Raw genomic sequence first — 27,655 nt, 5'->3', positions numbered from 1 at the left:
CTGATGAAACATAGGAACGATTATATGCCCAGATTTATTGGTAGCAAAAGACCATCCAAGACTTCTCTTTTTTATCTTGGCTTAATTTAAATCTGTCCCAGAAGCTTCTGGTAATAGGGTCTATCTTGCTGACCCACATGGAAACTGAGGGTGTGCGGGCAAAGTTAGAATTCTTTCATTCTTTCACAGGAGATGCTAATACTTGAAAACATGAAATCCTTTGTATAGGTTTGTGTTAAGGGGAAGCTGATATATAAGGAAAGAATCAGAGAAACAATACCATTCTCACAAATTATAGACCTCTTTGGAACTGTATTTGATGTGAAATTATAGTCTGTCTCCAACTTCCTTTTTGCAACTGTGAGTTGTTTATACTATTTAACCATGCAACCTTAAATTACAGAGAAGATGGGGGGAAAATCCCTTGTTTGGAACATAGCTATGCTCATCTTTGAAGATGTCTTGAATTGAGCATCACATAATATTCCTATTAATTATTTTACAGGTTAATTCTAGCCACTTTGTAGTTGCTTGGGTTGTTTTGAAAGCAGTATATTCCTATATAAGAAAAACCTGGAAATTCTGGAAAATTTTCAAAGCTTAAATAAAAAGGCAGTGATTTGAAAACTGAAATCAAGGTTTTAACCTTAAAAAAACTCAACATCATTGTTAATTTCCCTTTAGATCTTTCCCAGAATCTGGCAAAGGAAGATTACAGAAAGGTCAGCCAGACTGCAGTTGGGCAGAAATCTTTAGAGTATATTAGCACAACCGATCAGCACCATTTGGAAGTCAGACATAAATAATAACAAGGAGTTAGGGAGGTGGAAAGGACTTGGCTGTCTCGCAGCGCCCACCCTGGAGCCCAGCTGCTGTGGGTGCCCAGTTGGCAGAAGAGGGGGCTTCTAGGACCGCATCCATCACCCAACAGCTGGTGGCCCTGGGAAAAGCATCTTCATTTCAGAGGCTTCAGTTCCCTCATCTGTAAAAAGAAATGATTATTAAGATTCCTCCCAGTTCAAAGAAAGTTCTGATTCTACCATTTTCTGGTTCATTAGGTGACATTGGGGGGTTATAGAAAGTCTTCAGGGAAGAAATGAAATTTCACCCGTGTCATGAAAATTTTGAGTCAAGAGTTTGGGGGTATCCTACACTAGAAACTGATGCCTTAGTGGAAACATAAATCAATGAGGTGGCCTCAAAAAGGCAAGGATGGCTCCTGCTCTATTGGACACAGTCAACTTTTAGTGATGGACAAGCTGAGTAGATGGATGGATGGATGGATAGATAGATGAATGGATGGATGATGAATGGATGGATGGATGAATGGGTGGATGGTCCTTGAAGTTAAAGAGAGGGAGGAAAGGGTTGAGGAGTACTTAAAAAGGCAGAAATATGTCTGGAAAAGCTCCATCATTTTCCCTCTCTGACTTCTGGTCCAGCAGCCTCCTCATGGCTCTCCATGTCCGCAGCCCCAACTAGATGATAGGCAGCTTGAGGCTGTGTTCCATTCCCCGTAGTACACAGCATTGTCTGATTAATAGAAACCTTTATTGCCATTAGTGAGATTTCCAAGGCACTTGTGAATCTACAAAGTCGTTTCACATAAGTTTCGTTGAAATGAAGGAAGGCTGCCTTTCTGAAGGCTAGGTAAAAATAGACTTTTAACATCAGAATTCCCATGTGAGTTATAAATTCAATTACATTTTGGGATTTAAAAAAAGAGGAGATATTGGTTTTTCATTTCTTCTGCTCACTGTTTCCAGGCAACCTTGAACTTGTCAAATAAAAAGTCTAAACAGAAGACCATGAGATGTATGACCTTAGATCGAAAACATACCCTTGACTGGCCAGATACACGACTCAGCATGATGACTAGACATTCCTAAAAGGTCAGCCCTCTTTTCTAATATTAGGGGTGTTGTGGTTTGTTTGTTTTTTTTTTTTTTGAGTGATTTTAGAAAGAAAACTTGGTGTTGTAAAAAACACAGGATTTGGAGTTATATATTCTAGATAACTGGAGTTCTGAGTTTATTGCCATGAGACTGGGAAAAATCACTGAAACTTCTGAGCTTTGGTTTCTGTCTCTTAGCTGGTTGTGATCAGCCACCCAGCCTGCCTCACGATGATGCAACGTGTGTGCGATGTGACTGCAAAGTTGACCGAACGATAAAAGACGCCTTTTGTCCCCGTTGTCATCATCAGGGTCCCTGGAAGCACTGCCAAGGGGCAGAGAAGGAGTGGCGGGCCCTTGGGGCCCCTGCCTGACCCAGGCCTTCAGGAACATCCCCTTCGCTCCTGTGGGCCGGCCTGCATCCCGGGGTCACCTTCCCACAATGGAGTTAGAATCAGCTTGGCTGTGCCTTCTTGCCTTCCACCTCCTTAACCCTTGGTCCAATGATGCTTTGGCCCTTGGTCTCTTTTCTAGCCGCTGGGACTAATTTTGGGTGTGCCTTTGGTGACAACAGGAATGGCAGTTACAGCCCAATTCTGGGGTGAGTCAGAGAGGCCTTTGCCATTTGTCCTGGGCGCAGTTTTGAGCCCTGAGACACCCCAGCTCTGCAGGTGGCCTTTCCGTTCCTGTTAACACAGGCAGGGGACAATGTGAAAACGGCGAGACGGAAGAAACCAGAAAGCTGTAGAGAACTCAAGCTGGTAACGTCTACTCACCTGTTGAGTCTTCAGACTAATTCTGAAGATCACTGGGAGAGAATTTTCTAAAAATTTTATTGAAGAAAGACAAATATTGTATATTAACGCATGCGTATGGAATCTAGAAAGATGGTACCGATGAACCCATCTGCAGGGCAGCAGGGGAGACGCAGACAGGGAACAGGCGTGTGGACGCAGTGGGGGAAGGAGAGCGTGGGACGAATGGGGAGAGTAGCAGGGAAACATACAGTACCACAAGCAAGACGGGCAGCCAGTGGGAATTTGCTGTGTGACTCAGGGAGCTCAATCCAGTGTCTGTGACAACCTAGAGGGGTGGGATGGGGTGGGAGCGGGGAGGGAGGTTCAGGAGGGAGGGGAAACATGTATACCTGTGGCTGATTCATTTTGATGTGTGGCAGAAACTAACACAATAGTGTAAAGCAATTATCCTCCAATAAAATTTTTTTTTAATTTATTGAAGTATAGTTGATTTGCAATGTTAATTTTTGCTGTGCAGCAGTGATTCAATTATACATATACATTCATTCTTTTTTTAATATTCTTTTCCATTATAGTTTCTCATAGGATGTTGATGATAGTTCCAGGTGAAAATTTCTAAAGGAAGGGAGGGAATGCTGGATTTATTAGAAAGCTTCCTCCTCAAAGAAAGAAGGAGCCTTCTGTCTCCCCACAAAATACGCCATTTCAGAAGAAAGCTAATGCCTTTTTCTTTTTTTTTAAATTTAATTTAATTTTTTAACTTTACAATATTGTATTGGTTTCGCCATATATCAAAATGAATCCGCCACAGGTATACATGTGTTCCCCATCCTGAACCCTCCTCCCCCCTCCCTCCCCATACCATCCTTCTGGGTCGTCCAGTGCACCAGCCCCAAGCATCCAGTATCATGCATCGAACCTGGACTGGCGACTCGTTTCATATATGATATTATACATATTTCAATGCCATTCTCCCAAATCATCCCACCCTCTCCCTCTCCCACAGAGTCCAAAAGACTGTTCAGAAGAAAGCTAATGCCTTTTTTTTATCATGACAAATAACATGTTCCTTTGTTAGGAATGGGAAACCTTAGATGGCACGGTGGTAAAGAATCTGCCTGCCAATTCAGGAGACTCCGGTTCGATCCCTGGGTTGGGAAGATACCCTGGGGTTGGAAATGGCAACGCACTCCAGTATTGCTTGTCAGGAAAATTCCAAGGACAGCGGAGCCTGGTGGGCTACAATCCATGGGGTCGAAAGAGTCAAACATGACTGAGCACACACACAGAAAATGTGGCCCTTCGCTGACAGATGGGAGGGTGATTTCTATTATTTTCTGTCCACTGTAAATCAATTCAGATCCCTCACACATTTTGAGAGCAGCAGTGGAGGACAGGTCTTCTGAAGAGAGATTTTTCAAATGACAATTAAGCCCTCCAGGCCTTCTCCCAAGGCTGGCTGGACCCCACCTCTGGGATGATGGCTGGACAGCATCCTTCTGGAAGGTTGTGTTATTATGAAAGATCATTCTTTTCCATCCTGACCCTGTGAAGCTTATGAGACAGGCCCGATTATTGAGCCATATGGCAAAGAGAACTTTGGGTAAACAAATTTGTATTTCATTAAGATGTAACAGCCTCATAAAACGTGATAATTAAAATGTAAATGGCAGTAGGTGTGCTTGTTCAAAGCTGGCTTCCTACCTCACCAGCTGGCACATCCCAGGTGAGTGGCATTCCGGGGTTTACAGGCAGGTACTATTTTCAGTATTCTCTGCCTTCTGTTCTTTTCTCTTTCTGATTCATTGATCGGCTGTATTTTACAGAATCTCTTAGGGCATCTACGAGTACAGTCTACTGAAGGGCTTGTTCTTGTTTTCTTAACGTTTTCTTGTTTACTTGCATGAGTCTCTCCTCCAGGATGGGAGGGAAGAAATAAGAGTGCTTTCCCATGTAATTCCCATCTCAGCTTGGAATGAGCAAATGCTAAAAGCAGCTTTGCTGTGCAGAAGGCTTGCTGGGGAGGTTAGAGTTAAGTTAAGGTGACAGGAGCTGTTTTTCAGCTGAAGGGTGGGCTGGGGGAGAAGTAAGGTTTCCTCCTCTGCGTCCACCCCATCCCCAATCTCCTCTTTCTTTTTCTCGCCTGTCCTGTCTCCCATGGTCAGAGGTGGAGGGAGAGGGCTGGGAAAGGACAAGCAGGGGAGGGAGGTGGCCTGAACGAGAGGGGCATGGATGCGGGGGCCACTCGGAAGTAAAGGGACTCCTGACTCTGAGCCTCCATCCAGCATGGGAGCGTCGCCCTTCCTTTCCTTTCCTTCCTCACACCCCCAGCAGCCTCCGCAGGGCAGTCTTTTTCCAATTCTTAATTGGAATTTAGCTCTAGATTCCAATTAAGGTCCCCTCTGATGGCACCAGACAAGCCCCTGCTGTGGAGAAAACAGGCTGAGAAATCCCAGATTAAGGAGGTCACGGAGGAAAGTGCAGATCAGGACGGGGGCTCACAAGAGGCTTCTTCCTAAGAAAATTGTGCGAAATGGGACCTACAGAAGTCATCAAATAAAAATTTGGTGATATCACCCGCTCCTAACCATGAATTAAGATACAGCACAGGGCACAGGGTGGCTTCAAAGTCAGCTGGGCATTGAGGGGTTGGGGGCCATGAGGATGAGCGTGGGGTTCCCCTTAAGTCAACAGTGTTGAATGGTGCTACCATTGGCGGTGCAAAGAAACATGAGGTCAGTGTTCCCCCAGCCGAAAAGGGAGAGGTGGGGTCTGAAGGCGTCTGAAATACCCTCAGCCTTGCCCCCAGAGGCCACACTGCCAGCCCGAGTTAGGGCATGATGGTTAGCATCCCAAGGACATTGGGGTAATATTATTCTAGCTCAGAGGAGAGAGGCAAGCCAGGCTGATGACCAGATGAGGCATCCCTTGAGTGCTGGGTTTACACTAAGTGAACACGTGAATAAATGATGGCTCACACGCGTGAATGCCAGCAGCCTGGTCCCGGCCCTGTTGGGGAGCGTCCAACAGAGGAGCCAAGACAAACATACATGAAACGTTAACACTCACTCTGGCATCCCAACCCAGGTCAGCCAGCGGCGAGGGTGTCAGCTTTTACGATGGGTCACCCAGAGGGCTGGCGGAACTTAAGAGTCTTCATTCTCTTAGCTGAAGCCCAGCAAGATTGAGTGGCTTCTCTGGGCCACTGCCATCCATGCGTAGAAAGTGAAGGTTAGTCTCTCAGTCGTGTCCAGCTCTTTGTGACCCCGTGTGCTGTAGCCCACCAAGCTCCCCTGTCCACGGAATTCTCCAGGCAAGAATATTGGAGTGGGTAGACATTTCCTTCTCCAGGGGATCTTCTTGACCCTGGGATCAAACCCAGGTCTCTTGAATTAGTAGGCAGATTCTTCACCACTAGGGCCAGCTGGTGCCTGCAGCTTTGCATAAAAGTCCTGCCTTGAACTTATTTGGGCCATGTTGTTTAGTCACGCAGTTGTGTCCAACTCTTTTGCAACCCCACGGACTGTACCCTGCGAGGTTCCTCTGTCCATGGGATTTCCCAGGCAAGAATGCTGCAGTGGGTTGCCATTTCCTTCTCCAGGAGATCTTCCAACCCAGGGATTGAACCTGCGTCTCCTGCATTGCAGGCAGATTCTTTACCACTAAGCCACCTGGGCTTCCCTAGTATATGTATAAAGTAAACTGCAAACATACCTTTTTTCCATATTTACTGACAGCATAAGGATGTGAGATTGAAGGTACCCTGGGAAAGATATGGAAGGTGGAAGTATTTGTGGTTCCAGTGGACATAGCGGTAGATGTGGCTGCAAGGATGACCTGTCCACTTCAGCCTTCCCTCCCTGGTCCACTGGGATGTGCTCAGGAATCTATAAAGCGGGCTTGGGCAATGAACAGGCCAGAGGTTAGCAAGTACTCAGGGTTCCTGCAGTGCTGCTCAGCTCAGAGTTAAACAAGAAGGAATCGTCACTTCAATTAAACTAAAGCACAGAGGGCTGGGCATCTTCCCCTCGGGTACCAGCATGGCCCCAGCCCCCAAGGAGCCACAACCGAACTAGAGCCAGTGCCCAGGGCTTCCATCTCACGGGCCAGTTTGCTCAAGTTTAATTTTGGTCCTCGAGACAAGTTTTCTTTTGACATTTAAAAAATTGCCTTGCCAGTCTATGGGCCCTGAGTTTTGTGATGGCTGTGAATGAGTTCTGACAAATTAGGGAATCTTTCTGGATCTAGATGGAGATGTAGGAAGATAAATGGTAGCTGTCTTCCACGAGAGTCACAAATCCGGCAGAACGTCAGGCCGGGAAGACAAGAAAGAATTCCTGACAGCCGCTCCATGGGACAGCCAGCGTGGGCTGAGACCCCGGGACTCACTGATAAGGCGGACAGAACACAGCGAAAGGTATAAACGAACCTCACACTCTGGAGCCCTGGGAGACAGCTGGTCATACCCATGAAGAACTCTCCACCATCTCAGAGATGTCTCACTTCTGGCAGTCAGTTAGATGGCCAGCTCAAGTGCGCATGACGCTGCCAAGACCTAGGAAGGACGTTAGACCACTTCTGAAAAGTTAAAAGAAGATGTCACACAATCTGAGACAAAGACGTGAATTTTTAGATAGAATTCCAACAAACTTGGTTATCTGGTGTTCAGCTCACAACCCATAAGAAATACCTTTAGGAAGAACTCAGAAGTCTAGAGACAAGAATGTGAAAAAGCCTGAAAGAATAGGAGGAGACAAAGACAAAACCAAACCAAAGCCTAAAAGCAGATGAAAGTCCTCAACAAGCAGAGCATCCTGGGACCAGTCACAGAAGAGACAGGGAGCCCTGTCTTCTCAAGTCCCCAAGAGCCCAGCTATACCCCATTCCAACCTGATACAAAAGGAATATGGGCAGGCCTGGTGGAAGCAACAAGGGGATAAAATATGCTCATTATACTGCATTTATACATAAAGCCGATAAATATATTCCTCCAAAGCGATTAGACATTTTGAAAGTTTTTACTCTAAAGGAATGCTGCTAAGTCGCTTCAGTCGTGTCCGACTCTATGCGACCCCATAGACGGCAGCCCACCAGGCTCCCCCATCCCTGGGATTCTCCAGGCAAGAACACTGGAGTGGGTTGCCATTTCCTTCTCCAATGCATGAAAGTGAAAAGTGAAAGTGAAGTCACTCAGTCATGTCCAACTCTTCACGACCCCATGGACTGCAGCCTACCAGGCTCCTCTGCCCATGGGATTTTCCAGGCAAGAGTACTGGAGTGGGATGCCATTGCCTTCTCCGACTGTAAAGGAATAGATATCTTTAAACAAAATGTATTGACTATTAATAAGTCTATTCATCTCGTAGGACTGTCACAACTGACTGACTTCAACCTGACTTGTTAGCATAATTCATACAAGATTCAAGCATGATATGTATACCAGAAGCATTTCCTCTTTACTGCTGAGTAGTATTCTGTCTCATGGATGCCCCACGCTTTGTTTATGAAAATATATTCAGGAACGCAGCTTCTTTCCATCAGATTGTACAATGTGGCCGACACAGAGCCGATAGAGGGAGACGATGGCTTCCCCTTAGTTATGGAGGCTTCGGTCTTCACTCCCAATTCCAGGCCTCCTACTCTGTGCCTTGATCATCGCCCTGCAACTAAGATGAGTGTTGTGGCTTCCTCCACCTGCCTCTGCCCCAGCCATTCCCGCCCACCACACACGTACACACGCGTGCGTGCACGCGCACACACACACACACACACACACACACACACAGCACGCTGCTCTCCTGCCTGGAAGGCCTCTCCCCTCTACACCCTGGAGCTCTCATTCATCTCATAAGACTTTGCCCAGGTCGCATCTCCTCTAGGGATTCTCCCATGACTGATTCGGACTAGATCAAATTCTCCTTCTCTATGATGACTTTACATGCTCTGGGCACAGCTGCCATATCATTTACCACAGGACATCACAGCTATTTCTGAGGTTGTCTCCTCAATATGCTATACATCCCTGGAAAGCCAAGGCTTGTCTCTTCCATTTTATTTTTAAAATTTTTTTATTGTTTGGCCGTGCCCTTTTGCATGCAGGATCTTTTTCCCCCAACCAGGGATCGAATCCACACACCCTTGCAGTGAAAGTGCAGAGTCTTAACCACTGGACCTCCAGGGAAGTCCCTGTCTCTCCCATTAAAAAAAAAAAAAACAAACCTTTTTTTGCCTGGAACACTGCCTGGCACAATGCCTCACATATAAGTCACTCAATGCAGGATAGCTGTTATCATTTCAAATCAAACAGTAGTAAATCATGGGCAGGAAAGTGAAGTGTTATACAAGCCAATATGAATTATTTATGGACTGGATACTTTTTCTTTTCCATTTCACTTCTTTTCTTTTCCGCTGATTTCTTCCTAATCTAACTTGTTTCCAAACTGCTGATCTTTAAGACTGGGGAGAAAAAAAAAAGGGGGGGGAGGAAGAAAAGAGAGATAAAGCTAAAGAGAGTGAGGGAGGACATAGACACACACACGTGTGTGCTTGCACACACCTTGAGGATAAGTATTTTACACACTGAGATAACCACATTCCATCACTAATTCCCTTACTGCCTTGAGGTGAAGTGTAGAGTCCTGAGTCTCTAAAAATAGGGCTACAAAGCACATCTCTTTCAACAAGGGGCTTAATGTATTAATTAATGCTTACTGAGTACTTTGAGGATGAAAATTTACACACAAATCCTTATTAGTATTAGCTATGCTCTGTATAATAAGCCTTAGATGTGAAATTTATGCAACAAATCAGGTAACATGGCTCAAAAGTAGACAAGCATGTACAAAGTCCATAGTCATCATCCACATTAATCACATATTCAAAAACTCCCAAATGCACACTCCAGACTGGTTTGGCGATCATCTGTATCTTAATCTTTCATGAGCATTCCAATGTGATTGTTGGCCCAGCATAGGGCTTTGTGATGTATATTTTAATGTACTTCTAGAGGATTTCCCTTTTTTTTGTTGTTGTTAGCTACATTAAAAAGACCTCATTCTGATGTATTCTTCCAGTGAAGGGAAAAAGTTGACAGCACTAAAAACATATTTCATGTTATAAGATTTGAAATGCTGGATTTTGCCATTATGTTTCCATTGTAGAGGGCTTCCCAGGTGGCGCTAGTGGTAAAGAACCTGCCTGTCAATGCAGGAGGTGTAATAGATGCAGGATCAATCCCTGAGTTGGGAAGATCCCCAGGAGAAGAGGATGTCAATCCACTTCAGTATTCTTGCCTGGATGGAGAAGCCTGGTGGGCTACAGTCCATGAGGTCACAAAGAGTCAGAATGACACGGTGACTAAACAACAACAACATGACTTGAAACAAGTCAGGTAGAACTCCAGGCTCTTTGGAATTCAGCCTCACTCATTTCAGGAAGCCAACCCCACCTTGCGTGATGTCTTGCACTTATTTCTCAGTGTGGTATGTGGGGTGTATTGATTTCATCCCCAGCTATTGTTTATGGAGGCCTTGCTTTTTGTCAGGTTGAGCTCAGCATTTTACAGGCTTCACTCTGAAGCTCCCTTCTGTATACCGAAGGCATCCTGACACCCATTTTGCAGAATCAGGAAGCTGAAACCCAAATTACACAGAGCTACCAAGAGGCAGAACGTCCATTTAGACCCATTCACGTACTTTTTCATCCCCCGCTATGTCATGGGAGAGACTGCTCTTTGGATTTAAACGTGTGACTTGAACATGTCCTTTAACTTCTGTGAGCAACCATTTTGTCATCTGTACAGTGAAGGTGTGAAAATAGTTAAGCTTTCAGGTCTGTTTTTCTCTGAAATTCTACCAGTGGAAGAGGAGACAGAGAAGAGACTCCCCGCTGTGGTGGAGCTGTCCATGGTCCTGACAAGACTGGCACCAATAAATGATAATCAGCTTATCAGAGAAAGAAGCACAAGAAGCAAGAAACGCCTCCATTAATAAAGATCTTGCTGTTATTCTCTGGGTCTCTTAAGTAATTAAGCATGCCATCTCCTGCTGCTGGGTGTCCAGATTATGCTGGGAGCCAAGCCTCTGCAAATTAAAGATGCAGGTAGACATGCACACACACACACACACACACACACACACACACACACACACACACACACTCCTTTCCCCCACCCCCAAACCTGATATGCCTGTGTGTTCCAGCTAAATGATCCACAGCACATTTTGTCTCTATTTTGTATTCTTTTGCCTTGAATTACAGATTCTTTTTCTGGGAGGAAGCAGATGTTCTTGAACCTGATTTTCCAAGCTTAGCCACCCTAAGAACCAAGTGAAATTAATTTAATGAGTTCTCGAAGAAATCAAATAAGTTCCTTTGTTTTAGCACATTTTCATTGCTTTTCTCATTTATGCACATAGATATGTTTCATAAGAAGAAATATATTTACTGTATAAGCAGTAATGGGACCCCGTGCACTATAGCCTGCCAGGCTCCTCTGGCCATGGAATTCTCCAGGCAAGAATACTCGAGTGGGTTGCCATTTTCTTCTCCCGGGGGGATCTTCCTGACCCAGGGATGGAACCTGAGCCTTCTGCATTGCAGGTGGGTTTTTTAATCATTTGAGCCACCAGGAAAGTCCCATTAGGTCCTTTGTTTTAGCACATTTTCATTGCTTTTCTCATTTATGCACATAGATACGTTTTATAAAGGGATATATATTTACTGTATAAGTAGTGGATACAGGAATGTTGAAAACATGAGATGAACATTCAGCCATATTTTCCTCTATAAATCTTTGGCTGGTTACTGAATTTTGTACCATCATTTCTTACTATTTACCTTATATATAACCCTGATGTATAATTTAACTTGTAAAATGGCATTCATAATAACCCCCTGGTACTTTGAAATCTTTTAACTCCTTGATGACATTTGCAAGGATTTTTTTTTAATAGCAATATTTAAAGGCCTGAGGAGATCTTTCCAAACATATTGAAATAATGTCTCCCATTGAGAATTATTATAAGCTACAATTATGTTAGCTTATAATAGCTCACATAGCTCAGTTGGTAAAGAATCCACCTGCAATGCGGTAGACCTGGGTTTGATCCCTGGGTTGGGAAAATCCTCTGGAGAAGGGAATGGCTACCCACTCTAGTATTCCAGCCTGGAGAATTCCATGGACTGTATAGTCCATGGGGTCGAAAAGAGTCGGACAAGACTGAGTGACTTTCACTCACTCACTTCACAACTCTGTTAATGAGAATGTACTGGACTCCAGGAATATAAAATTCTAAAAGCAACAAGTGGTCAGATTATGAGCTGGGCACTGCACTTAGTGGTTGCCTGAATCTCTACTTGAATTGTGCATTCACTAGTACATCTGCTTATGTACGTAAATATGGTTTTACACTTTCAAATACACACATACCTTTTTTCTTGCATGCATGTGTAAGTAAGCATATATGACTGAATCTAAGCTATTTGCATGTGGGGCCAAGGATGATCCACTGTTCTCCAAACTCTCTTCCTGAGTGATTTGCAAGGGAAAGAAGGTCTTCCAAGGAAACACTATGAAGATTCTTGGAGCAGACAATGAACCAGGTGACCTCCTAAGTCAAGTCAAGGAAAAGAAGCAGAAAATGTAGTATCTGGTGCTCATCCCAGTACCAAGGGCTAAGGTGGACCTTGGGGAGAGGAATACTGTCCTCAGTTCACGCACAAAAGAAAGGGACCGAGGGCTGGGAGGTGGCATGAAGGCAACAGAAAGCTCTTTGGGCTCCTAGAGAGTTTGCAGTGCTGGGAATGTTGGCAGCAGCCCCTGGGAAGGGCCAGCACCACCCTGAAGGTTGTGGCAGAAACAACTGCCAGGAAATGGAGGTGCCCAGTGTTCTGGAGCTGTATCCAGGCCTGGCTGGGCAGCAGCAGCAGGGAATGGCTGGTACAGATGGAATAAATTCCTCAGGAGGCTGTGGGGACCTATGGAACAGCTTTATTTTAGCTGTGTTGGGGGAAGCAGTGACAGCCTCCAAATCAGTTACTCTTTTCACATTGTTTATGTTTACTTACAGACCCTGAAGCTGGGAAAGGTTGAAGACAAAAGGAGAAAGGGATGGCAGAGGATGAAATGGTTAGATAGCAACATTGACTCAATGGGCATGAATTTGAGCAAACTCTGGGAGGCAGAGAAGGGCAGGGAAGCCTGGCGTGCTACAGTCCATGGGGTCGCAAAGAGTCAGACACAACTGAGCAACTGAACAACACAAAAAATTTTAATTTGTAAGTATGTTAGTAGAATATATTCAACAGAGAAAGACTAAAATGCCATTTTCCATCACCCTCAAACCTGGTTCCCTCTTCCATTCTCCAGGAATAACCACCATTTGTTCTTGCATACTGAGGAATATTTTTTCCGGAGGAAGAATTATTGACTGAAACTCAATGAGAATACAAGTTTTAATATTGCCTTAAAAATAAAGAAACGTAAAAGAAACATCTGAAGTGTCTAGAATTTAGGCAATACAAAATGGCCAATGAAAAGAAGAAGAAGAACTTCCAGGGGACTTCCCTGGTGGTCAAGTGGTTAAGACTGCTTTACCTGCCAATGCAGGGAGGCAGGTTCAATCCCTGGTCAGGGAACTATACCCAACATGTCTCTTGGCCAAAAAACCATAACAGAAAACAGAAGCAATATTATAACAAATTGAATAAAGAATTTAAAAATAGTCCACAGCAAAAAAAAAGAAAGAAAGAGCTTCCCTTGAGATGTTGGAAACATTTATTCTGTAAGCCCAGCCTCATAAATTCAACATGTCTCAGTGGAAGGAAAATGGAATGAAAGCTTTGGACCTAAATTACTAATTGATGTGGCTCCATGGTGTTTCCCTAAAGACAGACAGAAACATCTCAGCCCTGAGCTTATGTCTACAAAGGAGGTATCAGCCAAGGTCTAAGCTCTCATCCCTAAGGGCTGGTTAGTCTTCCACACCAATAGCTTGAGGTGGGCAAGAGCCAAACAGCTGGTACTCACTGCAGGTGACCTGTTAACAGTTTATCAGGAGAATGGTGTTGGAAGATTTTTATAAAATAGGATTAAATCCCCTGGTTTGCAGCACTTCACAAAGCAGACATGATTCCTCGGGCACAGAATAGAGAGCGAGGCCTCCATGTGCTGCTTAAATCCTTCCTCACGCATTTCCATGGAACCAGATTGTCAGGACCTAATTCCATGACTCAGGTGCTCTGAATGTTCTATAATCTGGTAAATGGTACTTTCAGGGCCCAAAGAGTTCACACAGCTTCCCTGTGGCTCCTGCCCAGGGGAAGAATCATTGGCACCCGGCATTTTGTTCTTTTGACCAGATCGATAAGACCCAGGACTCAGCTTGGGTGACTGAGCAGGTGTCCAGAGGGTCAGGATAGGGGCTGGACTTCTTCATGTGTGTGGGGTGAGTAAAAGGCAAATGTTGTGGGAAAACTCTTGGCCATTTGTCCCCCCTTCCCCCTTTTTTGAAACTGCATCTTTTTTTTTTAATTGGAGGATAATTGCCATGAAATTAAAAGATGCTTGCTCCTTGGAAGAAAAGCTATGACAAACTTAGCGATTTAAAAAGCAGAGACATCACTTTGCCAACAAAGGTCTGTATAGTCAAAGCTATGGTTTTTCCAGTACTCATGTGAGAATTGGACCATAAAGAAGGCTGAGCACAGAAGAATTGATGCTTTTGAACTGTGGTGTTGGAGAAGACTCTTGAGAGTCCCTTGGACTACAAGGAGATCCAACCAGTCAATACTAAAGGAAATCAGTCCTGAATATTCATTGGAAGGACTGATGCTGAAGCTGAAGTTCCAATACTTTGGCCACCTGATGCAAAGAGCTGACTCACTGGAAAAGACCCTGATGCTAGGAAAGATTGAAGGCGGGAGGAGAAGGGAACGACAAAGGATGAGATGGTTGGATGGCTTCACTGACTCAATGGACATGAGTTTGAGCAAACTCTGGGAGATGGTGAAGGACAGGGAAGCCTGGAGTGCTGCAGTCTGTGGGGTCGCACAAAGTTGAACACAACTTAATGACTGAACAACAACAACAAATTGCTTTACAATGTTGTGTTAGTTTCTGCTGTGCGATGAAGTGAATCAGCTATATGTATACATATATGCCCTCCCTCTTGGACCTCTCTCCTACCCCACCCCGCATGTCACCCCTCTAGGTCATCACAGAGCACCAAGCTGAGCTCCCTGTGCTCTACAGCAGCTTCCCATCGCTGTCTGTCTGTTTTACACGTGGTAGTGTATCTATGTCAATGTTACCCTCTTGTCCCCTCTCTTACAAGGGCACCTTGAGCACCCCTGGCAGGACTCTTGGACAAGCCAGTCACCACGTGTCCTGCACGTTCCTAATGCCGAGGGCTGCTGGAAGGGAGCGCTCTAGGCTTTCTCTCTGTTGCCGATGCTCAGGCAGTCGGTTCACAGCAAGTTTGAGCAAGATACTTCTTAGACGTCATTTGACGGCCAGATTGGTCTTGGACTAACACAATTTTAAATCAAAGGATTTGCTCACAGAAATGACCAGCTGGGGATCACATTGATCTTGGTGGGAGGAGGATGGGTCTACACCTGCAGCCCTGAGCTTGATCCTGGACAGCCCTCTTCTGTGGGGGCGGCATGAAGGATTTAGAAAGAAGAAACTCCCCTCCAGTAAACCTTGTAAAAAGGGGAGAGGGCCCCAGGATAAATAAACCTTCTCCTAACCATTGGCCTCCAGGCTGAGAATCAGGTCGATCTAGTCACCTGTGAAGTAGGAGGGCCAGTAACAAAAACACAACCCAGGCCCTGCCCTTGAGGGAGCGACAGTTCCAACTTATCAGACGGAGGGCTTGTTCCCCTCACAGGCCTGCCCCACTGTGGGCGCTGAGGACACAGGTTTTAACGAAGTAGGCAGGAAGGAGAAGTCAAAGGATATGCCTGTGGGGGTGGGGAGTGGGAGGTAAGGTCAAGGAGGGTTTTAAGAAGCATCTGTGGGAACTTCCTGGTGGTCCAGTGGTTAAGACTTGCTATTTCCAATGCAGGGGACTCAGGTTCTATACCTTGTTGGGGAGCTAAGATCTGACATGATGTGCAGTCTGACCAAAAAATAAGCAAAGAAGGGTTTGCAGCATTTGGGGATGCACACTTGGCCAAGTGGACAGATCGAGTTTGAGAGTCCTGGCTTTGGAGTCAGGCAGGCCTGTTTCATTTTCTGACCACTGCATGCCAACTCTGTGATCATGGGCAAACTCTGAAGCATTTCTGAGCCTGTTTCTTCATCTGTAAAATAGGATCAATAGTACCAACCTTGGAGGATTGTTCTACAAATCAGAGGAGATAACACATGTGAGGCCTTCAGTCTTCCCAACCTGGGGCTCAAACCCAGTCTCCCGCACTGATATACACATGGATCTGGCCACTTGTGTGTCTACCAAGAGGAAGAAGGCTAGAAGGGGGCAAAACCACCTCAGTAGAGCCTTGTAGGGCAGTGTCTGGGCTCTGACCTAAGTCCAGAGAGAACCAGTGGGAGGTCTGCCTGGGTAGGAGTGAAGGTAGGGGGCAGGGGGAGGGGAGGATCCATCTCTACTGGCAAGTGTTAACGTGTAAACACAAGTGGTGGTGGTGTTTTAGTCACTAAGTTCTGTCTGACTCTTGTGACCCTATGGACTGTAGCCCGCCAGGCTCCGCTGTCCATGCGATTCTCCAGGCAAGAATACTGGAGTGGGTTGCCATGCCCTCCGCCCCGGGGGATCTACCTGACCCCGGGATCAAACCCACATGTCCTACGTCGGCAGGTGTATTCTTACCACTGAGTCACCAGGGAAGCCCGTAAACACAAGGAAGCACGGTTATTTGCTGTGGGGCCCTCATGAGATTGCAAGAAGGAAGGCGACCAGCTCAGAAGTCCTCGCTCCCTGGCGCCAGAGCTCGTGGCTGTTTGCTAGCTCTGCCCGTGTGCGTCTTCACGTGGAGGGGCGTTTGCCTGTGCTGGGCTTGAACTGGGTGCACACAGTGGAGGTGAAGCGGCAGGATGCCGGCCGGCGGAGGCACACAGTGGCCTGTCTTTGACTGGCCTCCTCCGCTCACACTGTGTCCCGCACTTGTTCTCAAAGATATCTATGAAGCCTCTTCTTTTCCACTTCCAAGTTTTCTGTAATCCAGGAGAATAAAGACCATGTGGGAAATACAAATACTGACTAGGGCCAAGAAACAAACACAGAAACCTCTCCAAAGCGGGAGCTCACCGAAGGCCAGCTCTTGGATCCTGGAGGAGTTGCGGTTTCTCAGTTTCTCCCTCTGTACAATAGGGAGAGTGGTCCCTACAAATGAGGACTCGCAGGAGCACGGACCTTGTGGGAGGTGCTCAGTCTGTGGGAACTGAACTTGACATCGATGGTGAAAGAGACCCTGACTTAACCCACCAATAGGAATTCAGAGGTGGGCACTCCAGACAGAAAAGCAACAACTACAGCACATCTCTCCCTTCTGTCTCTTAAAAAAACAAAACAAAACCAAAAATAAAACCCAAAAATTTCCATTCAGAGCCTGCTCTGTGCAAAATTTCAAAACAGACATTTCTTTTTGTCTTTCACTACCCTTATTTAAAAGAAAACCCATAGCATAAAATTTCCCTTCCTAACAGAGTCGGACACGACTGAAGCGACACAGCAGCAGCAGCAGCAACCATTTTAAAGTGTGTAGCTCAGTAGCAGTAAGTGCTTTCACACCGTGATAGAACCAATCTCCAGTACTTTTCCATCTCGCAAAACGGCAACTCCGTATCAATTAAACACCGATGCTCCACCCCCTGCCCCCAGCCCCTGGTAACCACCATCCTACTCTCTGTCCCTAGAGCTTGACCACACTCGGTACCTCACGCAAGGGGAATCGTGTAGTGTTTGTCTTTCTGTGACTGGCTTATTTCACTGAGCACAATGTCCTCCAGGTTTATCTATGTGTGGTGCGTCAGGATTTCCTTCCTTTTAAAAGCCGAGTGGTATTCCACTGTATGGATGGACCACTTTTCCTTTATCCATTCACTCCCTACAGGAAACTTGGGTTGCTTCCACTTTTTGGTTGCAGTGAATAATGCTGCTCTGGACATTGGTATACAAATAACTCTCTTTTTTCTCTTCTCCCTCCCTCTGTCTCCCTCTCCTTCTTTCTGATTTGTAATCCAAATTTCTGATGATTTTACCCTTTACTCTACACTCTGTCATCAGGAAAGGAGATCTGAGAAATCATTAACACCTTGGTGCAAATGTACTTAATGTGTTACCTCTAAAAGCGAGTGTCTGAATTTTAACAAGAGGACTAAATGGGAAGGCACAAGAGGAAATGAATATCAAACTGCTGAGTTTCAGGGCTGAGGTCCCTGGGTGGGGATTGTGTGGGCCAGTGGAGTCCCCCCACCCCCGCCAGAATGTCTCAGAGCTGACTTCAAGTTCTCCCCCAGTGAATACACCGGTCTGTTCCAATCAGGCCAAAATTTCCTTGTCTTATGAGCCAGTTCCAAACTGAGTCCTTCTGGATCACCACACTCACGGAGGACATCTAAAAATTAAGCATGCACCCTCTTAATCATTTCATTTTATACCGGGAGGGAAAATCCTTACAATAGACTCCTTCTGCTCAAATCATGGCTCAGGTCAAAGCCTGAAACCCTCCTCCACGCAGAGCTTCAGCCTCGCTCTGTCATCTCAGGAGTGGGAGCTCCCGCCTGCTTCTAATCCCCGCACTGCGGCTTTACTAATCTCCTTCTATCATCTTTCCTCCCGATGGGCTCCAGCTCAGCTCTCCACACCTGTCAATTCACCCACCTCCTGTTGTCAACCACCACGCCTGTGTTGCTGCCGGAAACGCACACCCTCCCACAGCCCAAGACGTGTGACATAGGAGATATTTTTCCTCCTACAGACTTTAAACTCTGTGTTCTCAGCAAATGTTAATCAGCTGCAGGAATTCATGGCTGTTCAATGAAATCTTGCTCTTCTCTCTTCAATTGTAGCCTGTCAGCTTCAATCAGCTGCGGAGCCCTGAGTGTTTCCTTTTGTAATGCCTCTCACATACACCACCCCCCTACACACACACACACACACTCCTATCTGCTCTACATGGTCTGGGCGTGTGGGCTTGCTGGGAAAATAACGGCTGATTATATCAACTGTGGAGGCAGAATCTGGAGGCATAGCCGGGCCTAGTTACTGAGTGTCAGGGTGGCTGACCGAGCGTCAGGTGAGTGTGGACTGGTTAGCAGAGGTGAGAGTGGCAGGGCCTGAGAGTGGCTACCAGATTCAGGAAATAATGCAAAAGTGAGACCAGGAGCCAGGGACCCAGGGAGGAACTCGTTCCCGAAAATATCTTTCTGCTGGCTGCTTTTGGGAAAAAATGAGTAGGCCACTCAATAGTGTTTTGGGGATCACGTCCTTTCTTTAAGACTCCCCATTCCCGGTTAAACCACTCATGGTACTTAACAAATACCTCCCTGGGACCACTTACATTAGAGTCTCTGAAGATGGGCAGCCCAGCAACTGCCCAGGTGATGCTAGAGAAGTCAGAATTAAGCACTGCTTGGTCATCTCCCCCATCATCCATCCTCCATGAGACTTCCAGATGAACCTTTCAGGGCCTATGCTCTGGAACCTTCTGTGGCTCTCCTTTTACTTCTGAGGTGAACAGGTTCCTTGTCCCACTGTTCAAGACACGGTGGGGCACCCTTGCCTAGCCCGCCTGCACTCTGGCATTCTCCTGCAATGTCCTTGGATGTGGTGGGTCAGCCTGGCTGACTCCAGCTGTGCAAAGGCCCTGGGAGGGATGGATGGGTCCAGGTAAGGTACAGGAGTGGGAAGGACAGCCGCCCCGCAGGCAGAGCATGGTGTCTGAGGCTTTGTGAGCGAAAACACTGACGCCCAGAGCAGGCTTTTGGGGGTCCCGTGAAAGGGTGTGTGGAAATGTTCAAGTTGCAACAGACAGGAAGTCTGCAGACCAGAGGGGGCTCCCAACCATGGATCTGTGACTTCCAGCCATGGCAGGACTACCTGTCAAGCCCAGATGGGTGCCGAGAATAAGGTGGAACGTCGGTCCTGGCCCCAGTCCTGCTCCATCCCGGTGTTTCATAATCAGCACTCAGAAGTCTGCCAGCCGCACCTGCTCCCAGGGCAGCTCTGAATCAGGCTGAATTTACCATGTCCTCTGCCCACTCTGGACGAGGTTGATAGTCCTGAGCCCCTGACCACCTCTGCTGCCTCTTCATCCTGCATTCCATCCGTTCCAGGACCTTCTTCCCTGCTTCAGACCCCAAACAACCCCTTCCCCCACCCATGTGCTTTGCACCCAACTCCCTATTAGGAGATGATAAATCAGGCTATAGATAAATATTTATTGATCCAGACAGATGTTTGTGTCGGTGCTAAGTGATAAAAAGCAGATTGCAAGGGAGTTTGTATCTGTGCAATAACCCCAGGGGTGTGGTATGTATGTACGGAGAGAGTCTTTCAGGAAACTCAGCCATATGTTATGAGTAACTGTCTTGGGGTGGGAGGTGGTGATATTCTGGAAGTCTTTTACTTTTCTTCTTTCTATCATCTGATAAGTATTGTGTTTTTAGTAAGAAAAACAACCAAAAGACAGTATTTTTATAAATTAAAAATGTATTTCCAAGAGTCCCGATTCTCTGCTGCAAGGGTGAGGCCAGCTATGAGCCCTGGCCCCAAGCAGAGTCAAGCCAAGTCGCCAAGTGTGGGGCCCAAGCTCCCTAGGGCAGGGGAAGGGGTTCTTAAGACTGTGACTGTTAACAGCTAGCCTGGTTTTCATCCAGCCCGTCATCTGACAGCTGTGCAATCCTGGGCCAACTGCTTAACCTCTCTCTGCCTTGTTTGTCTGATGGAAAAAATGGGATCAGATTATTTTATGGATAATCTGAGGAGTATTTTGAGGATTAAATGAATTATTTATGTGACAAGTACTTTGCATGGTGTCTGATATGTAGTAAGTATGCGATCAATGTTAAATCCTATGGGGAGAAGGCGGACAGGATTGGATGGGGGTGTGTGTCTCACCTGGCACTCCAACACCATTTGGGTTCCTCCTTTTTATATCTCCAAAGTTCTGCCTAGCCTTTCTTTCTTTTTTAAAAAAGAAATTTAGTTCATTTTATTTTTTTTTTTGCCAAGCTGCCCTGCATGCAGGATCTTAGTTCCCTGACCAGGGATTGAACCCGTGCCCTAACCATACAGGACTGCCCGGAAAGTCCTCCATCTAGCCTTTCAACTCCATCTCAAACCTCACATACTTTACTCAAGATTTCCTTTTCTGAGCCTCTGACCTGCAGTGGCTCCACTCTCCCCTGCATCCGTCTGTCGCTCTGAACCAGGTTCCCTGAATGTGCCTCCCTTCTGTCAGTTAATTGGGCACTTGTTTTGCTCCTTTTGGGAACCATATGCCATGAAACTATGCCGTGCCTTCCATGAATTATCTGAGTTGCATCGCACGTTTTGAAGACAATCAGTTTGCCCTACAAAAATGCTACCTGGAATCTCCCGGCTGGGCACCTGTGAGATGCTCACCTTCACTGCTTCATGGCAACTGTCCTTCACTTGTTGCTTCACACCTATGAGGAAGATTAATTGCACATTCAAAACATGATCTTTGGGGGAAAAAAATATGACCTTTGGTTATGTGTAAAGGTTCACCGTTTCGACAAGTTCCACCATTAACTTTGTTCTCTGCAAGGTCAGTTGTAAGTAAGATTGCAGGTTGTCTGAAGAAGCCAGTATCTGGCCACAAACTCACAAACGACTGGGATGACGTCTCATTGCCGAGCAGTGATGGTTGCTGTTCTGGGCACATTTGAACACGAGGAAGTGTGCTGATCAGCGTGAGGCTATATTGTTGGCCTGGAGTCAGCCACATTATATTTGGAGAAGGAAAATGCTAAACTTGTTAGGGTTTTGTTTTAGATTTACCTCTACACATCTTGGCAAATAAACTGTAAATCATCTCCATCTAGACCATACTTGCTTCTCAAATGTTTTTGTCTTCTGTTTGCTGGGGAGCCACAGAATCTTAACTGGAGGACGGCATGGAAACCTGCCAGCAAGCTGGTGGGAATGCAAATTGGTGCAACCACTATGGAGAACAGTAGGGAGGACCCTCAACAAGCTAAAAATAGAACTATTGTATGATCCAGCAATCCCACTTCTGGGCATATATCCATACAAAACTATGATTTGAAAAGATACATGCACCCCTATGTCCACAGCAGCAGTATCCACAGTAACCAAGACATGGTAGCAGCCTAAATGTCCATTGACAGACGAATGAAGAAAATGTGGAACACATATACAGTGGAATACTGCTGCTGCTGCTGCTAAGTCGCTTCAGTCGTGTCCGACTCTGTGCGACCCCAGAGACGGCAGCCCACCAGGCTCCCCGGTCGCTGGGATTCTCCAGGCAAGAACACTGGAGTGGGTTGCCATTACAGTGGAATACTACTCAACCATAGAAAAGAATGCAGTAATGCCATTCGCAGCAACACGGGTGGATCACGGGATTATCATACTAAGTGAGGTCAGAAAGAGAAAGACCGTGTGATATCACTTACAGGTGAAATCTACAATGTGGAACAAATGCACCGATCTACGAAACAGAAACAGATAGGTATAGAGACTTGTGGTTGCCAAGGGGAGGGGTGGATGGGGAGTTTGGGATTAGCAGATACAAGCTGTTACATGTAGGACAAGTAAACAACGAGGTCCTGCTGTAGAGCACAGGGACCTCTATTCAGTGTCCTGAATATAGTGATGCACTGTAATGGAAAAGGACAGAACAAGAAGCTATATACATGAACGACTTCTCACTTTGCTGTACAGTAGAAGCTAACACATTACTATACATCAACTATACTTCAATAAAATAAAAAACAAAACAAAAACAAAACCTGCCAGTGAGAAGTAGTTGTCGAGGTGGGCACCTCTTTGCCTGAAGCTGTGTCAACCTCACACACTGATGTGAGGAGGAGGGTTCAAGGCCACATATCGAGTGTGTTTCATCTGGGGTAACCAGCCCTCCCCACCTCCTCCTGCCCAAAGCCCATTGAAAGCTAAAACCCAACAGCAAGGGCTGTTGTTGCCCTGGGCGTAGACCAGGTGCTCAGCAAATGCTTATAGATTGGTGGCCTGTGACATTTATTTAGTGTCACTTTTTGGGAAGGCAACAAGTAGAGTACAGCATGAGGAGCCTACAGATTTAACAGGATGAAGAATTTCTGAATTGGGCTAAAATGTTGGAGTCTGTAAAGTAGGCAAAGAAAATGAAGACATGAAGGGGAGTAGCACAGGGCTTTGGGGCGTCATGGCTCATGGGTCCCTGTGTTGAGGCCTGAGCCCCACTTCTCTGAGTCACGTCCAGGCAGTGGCATGCTGGGGTGATACAGAGGTTGTAGGAAGGGATCTGCCCTGACTTTGACCTGGGTCTTTGTTTTTCTGGAAGCATTTTACCTAGGCTCTTGGGACCCTTCTGTGCATATGGGAGGAAGTAAAGCATGGATGAGTGGATGGATGGATGGATGTTTGCTTAGTTTGAAAGCAAATCTGGAAAACTATGTGGGTCAAATGGGAAAAGTTGTTGGAAATGAAGGTGGATTATTTACTGATTCAGAAGACCTTTAGCTTCCAGCTAGAATTGAAAAAGTACAATAGAGATCATTCAAAGAGACAATGACTTCATTTTGAATCTGGTACAGAGTTGGTCCATAAAGAAAACTGAGCACCAAAAAATTGATGCTTTTGAACTGTGGTGTTGGAGAAGACTCTTGAGGGTCCCTTGGACTGCAAGGAGATCCAACCAATCAATCCTAAAGGAAATCAGTCCTGAATATTCATTGGAAGGACTGATGCTGAAGCTGAAGTTCCAATACTTTGGCCACCTGATGCAAAGAGCTGACTCCTTAGAAAAGACCCTGATGCTGGGAAAGATGGAAGGCAGGAGGAGAAGGGGATGACAGAGGATGAGATGGTTGGATGGCATCATTGACTCAATGGACATGAGTTTGAGCAAGCTCCAGGAGATGGTGAAGGACCGGGAAACCTGGCTTGCTGCAGTTCATGGCGTCGCAAAGAGCTGGACACAACTGAGTGACTGAACAGCAACAAAAAACTACCACTGTTGCATGGGGGCTGACGTGGGGGGAGTAATAGATTCATGCAGTTGTAAATGTCAGATCTAAACACCCAATTCTAGGACAAGGAGGAGAGGCGGTGTGTGGACCCCAGGTGGAATGATGGGGAAGCACTAAACAAAGAGAGCCCCCCGGTCCCAGAGCTTCGGGGCCTCAAGTCCTCTGTCCTGATATCAGAACCATGTTTAATGGCCCCTGCCTGACAATTCTCTCTCTTTCAAAACACCTGGAATTACAGAAAGACTGTGGTACTGTTGGTTTGCCCAGCCTGGCTGAGCCTGACCTCTTCTCCTGGTTGCCACTGACAATTGAGTGGGAAACGGCTTTTACAGGGCAGTTATACTGCAATAATCTATAAGTCATTAACTGTAGCTATATTTAAGCCTGCCAGAATCAATCTCTAAGATCCCAGCAATTGTTATTGACATAAAGGCTAGTTCTGCAACAAATCCTTAAAAAACAAGCATTCTAGATCTGGGGCTGGGGATTGGCACTGCCCTCACCCTCCAATTCTACTTTGTTTCCTGGGGCTGGATGTAAACCCCCCACCCCCATCATATCCTTCTTAAAAGACTCTGCCATTGGAGGGTGTTACAAGCAGGCCTGCGGTAGATCTTAGATCTTTCGTATATACTTGGGCAGATATGAGATTAGGAACTGCTGAATACAGTATAAGCTGAAGCCAATGTTTTCTGGTTAGACTTTATGAATGATGCTGTCATGTGCTAAACTGTGTCCCCCCCAGTTTCATGTACTGAAGTCCCAAACCCCAGTACTTCAAAATGTGTCTGTATTGGAAGATGCAGTCACTAAAGAGAGGGTTAAGTTGAATGAGCCCGTTGGGGTGGGACCCTAATCCAAGATGACCCATGTCTTTGTAAGAAGAGGATGAGACACGAGGGGGCTGGTGTATTTGTCACTGGAGCTAGTATCCAGGATAAAAAGCAGGTATGAATAGTGCTCATTTCTGATCAGGATTGTAGTTTTTTTTTTTCCTGTATTTTATATAGAAAATATATTTCTATATCTTAAAATTTTACAAATGGTTTGGTAATAGTGGGAGAAGAGTTAAAACAAAAGGCAACGATAATGAAAACACAATGCTGGCCAGCCAGAACACCTCTGCTGGGTGTATGTGGGTGTCTGGCTCCCATGCTGATTTAATCCCAGATGGCAGGAGAGGAGCCCGAATGGCAAAGAGGGGGCGGGAGGCCTGGCTCCTGACGCAGCCGCCCCCTCAGCCTCTCATCCCGCTTGGTGCCTTACAAAGATGGTTGTCCTCAGATCTTTACTTACCTAGCTCCATGTTCCTATCAGCAAAACATCTACCCTGCGAACCTTCAGGAACCCTTTCTACATTCCAGGCACCACTGTTTCTTCTGAGCCACTGAATTCTTTTTATGTAATCAGCTTTGTGAGTCATTCTTCTTTAGGTTGGCAGCTAGGAAACTAAGAACCAAATAAACGGTCCACCTTTAACTACTCCTTGTGATTTCACCCTCATCTCACCATGTCCAGACCTCATATGTTTCTTCTTCAATTTCCTCGTTAGTTTTTTTGTTTTTTTTTTAAAGATTTATTTATTTATTTGTTTCTGGTTGCACCGGCTCTTTGTTGCTGCACGTGTTTTTTCTCTGGCTGCGGCTAGCAGGGACTACTCTTCGTTGCGGTGTTCGGGCTTCTCGTTGTGGTGGCTTCTCTTGGTGCGGAGAATGGGCTCCAGGCACTCGGGTTTCAGTAGCTGTGGCACATGGTCTCGGTAGTTGCAGCTCCTGGGTTCTAGGGCACAGGCTTAGTTGCTCCAAGGGCTTAGTTGATCCAAGGCATGAGGAATCTCGGATCAAGGAACAAAGCAGTGTCCCTTGCATTGCAAAGCAGATTCTTAACCGCTGAACCACCAGGGAAGCCCTCCTCATTAGTCTTTTTACCTTGTTTTGTGGAATGTATGTTATGACATCCTTTAAACCTTCTTTGTAATCATATAATGTGTAAGTAAATAATTTGGCTACATGAATAGGACCTGCCTCAGTTTGCCTCCTGCCTCATTTCTGTATAACCTTTCCACACCTCTCTCCTATGCCTACACTGACATGGGTGTGCACACATACACACACTTTATGTACATTAGCTTTCTGGGTCTGTCCGGAGTTAACAGTGATATTTACCTGAATTCACCATGCACCCTGCTACCTTTGCTTTTGGTTCAACTTTGCCTACAGGTGGCTCTTTGCTCGAGCTTACTGATTCCTGCTCATCCTGAGTCTCCTCCTCAAGAAGGCTTCTGGCATCATTTTCCCTTTTTCAGCCTCTTAAGATGCTTCTCATAGAAACTTCTGGAAGTGTGTGCACACTGACTGCCATAGTCCGCTTGCTTCTCCTGATATTCTCGACTAAACTGCAAATTCCTCAGCAGCTGAGACTTTTAATTTTTGAACATTTTCATTAAGTGCAAGTAAAATGCTCCTGACTCTTGTCCACATTGGAACAAGTGACAAAATAGAAACCAGCAAGGACACCTCAGAGAACGGGCCTTTGTTTGGGTGAATTAAGATAGTCTGTGTAGGCTTGGTGTAGTCATTCAGTCTTCCGTCAGTGTCAATCAATGACGCTATCTAAAATTGCTTGATTTTCCCTGGAGAGTAAGGTTTCACTCTATTAATAGCTGTCATAATAGATCACTTGGTTTAACACACACTGACCTCATATTCAGCTTTGCAGAGAGATGGTTCAGGTTTTCAGAGTCTAAAAAGTCAACCTCTGTGCCTGTATAAAATACATACATACATATATATATGTTTAACTGAAGTACAGTTGATTTACAGTGCTGTGTTAGTTTCTGGTGTACAGCAAAGTCATTCAGTTACACATATACAAGTTCCCTGTGCTATATAGTAGGACTTCATTGTTCATCTATGCACCAATGTATTTTTTAAAAATTGCCTTTATTTCTGTTTTTCCTCTTGCAGAAAGGAACTACTGAGTAAATAGTATAGATAGATTTTATTTGTTATTTATTTTTTTGGTCTCACCGCAAGGCATGCAGTTTCCTTATTCCCCAACCAGGGACCCAACCTGCGGCCCCTGCAGGGGGCCTCCAGGGAGTCCTTACACCAGTGTATTTTTGATTGTAGATGTCTATCTTTTCCATCTATACAGGACCCAGTGAATTTCCTTAGTGTTCACCGTGAAACTCCAGATATGTCTTCCAGCCTGCCCTTTCTCCAGCCTCCTCTGTTTATAATAACATCCTCCTGGCTTAGCCAGAAACTTGAAACCTTGACTCAGTCCCTGACATCTTAACCTCCTCTCTTCCTCCTTCCAGACCAGGGCTAAACACCGAGGGCCAGACCACTGTCCACGCCCCACACCCGCCATTCCTCTCTGTTCCCTCTGCTGTGTAACCTCTGAATCCTTGTTACCTGTCACAGCTGTGAGAACTCAGTAACTCACCTCCGACCCCTCCTCTTCAACCCACCTCCACTCCACAAGGCAGAAGTCCACCCGAAGCACAAGTGCAAGTCCTTTCAACCCTTCCCCAGGTCACTGGCCAGTTTGCTCGCTCGCACATGTGGCTGGATGGATCAACCGCCTCTACTGGGTCCTCGCCATCTATGCAGTGATGTCTGAATTTCTTAGCAAGACCTTAATGACCCAATGGAGATAAGTCCTAATCTCTTCCTCTGGCTTCTCCACCACTTCTTCCCATTTCTTCCCAACTCTGCTGTTTCCAAAATGACATCTACCCTTGAAGGTTCAACTTAAAGGTTATCTCTTCCATGCTTCTGCTCGAATGAATCT

General features: G+C 45.9%; 1 long non-coding RNA gene across 1 annotated transcript; it reads right to left on the bottom strand.

Annotated features, from left to right (window-relative positions):
- Window positions 1–20,317: 20,317 nt before the first annotated feature.
- Window positions 20,318–25,349, bottom strand: LOC112449057 (uncharacterized). Its single transcript, XR_003037533.2, has 3 exons — window positions 25,154–25,349; window positions 21,246–21,289; window positions 20,318–20,559 (listed from the first exon to the last, which is right to left on the bottom strand). It is a non-coding gene; the product is annotated as an uncharacterized lncRNA (long non-coding RNA).
- Between the last annotated feature and the right edge of the window lie 2,306 nt (window positions 25,350–27,655).

The sequence above is a fragment of the Bos taurus genome, chromosome 12 (genome assembly GCF_002263795.3).
Source record: "Bos taurus isolate L1 Dominette 01449 registration number 42190680 breed Hereford chromosome 12, ARS-UCD2.0, whole genome shotgun sequence".
NCBI classification, from domain to species: domain Eukaryota; kingdom Metazoa; phylum Chordata; class Mammalia; order Artiodactyla; family Bovidae; genus Bos; species Bos taurus.
Note: the sequence above shows the minus strand (reverse complement) of the source record. Positions and strands in the feature narration are given on the sequence as shown.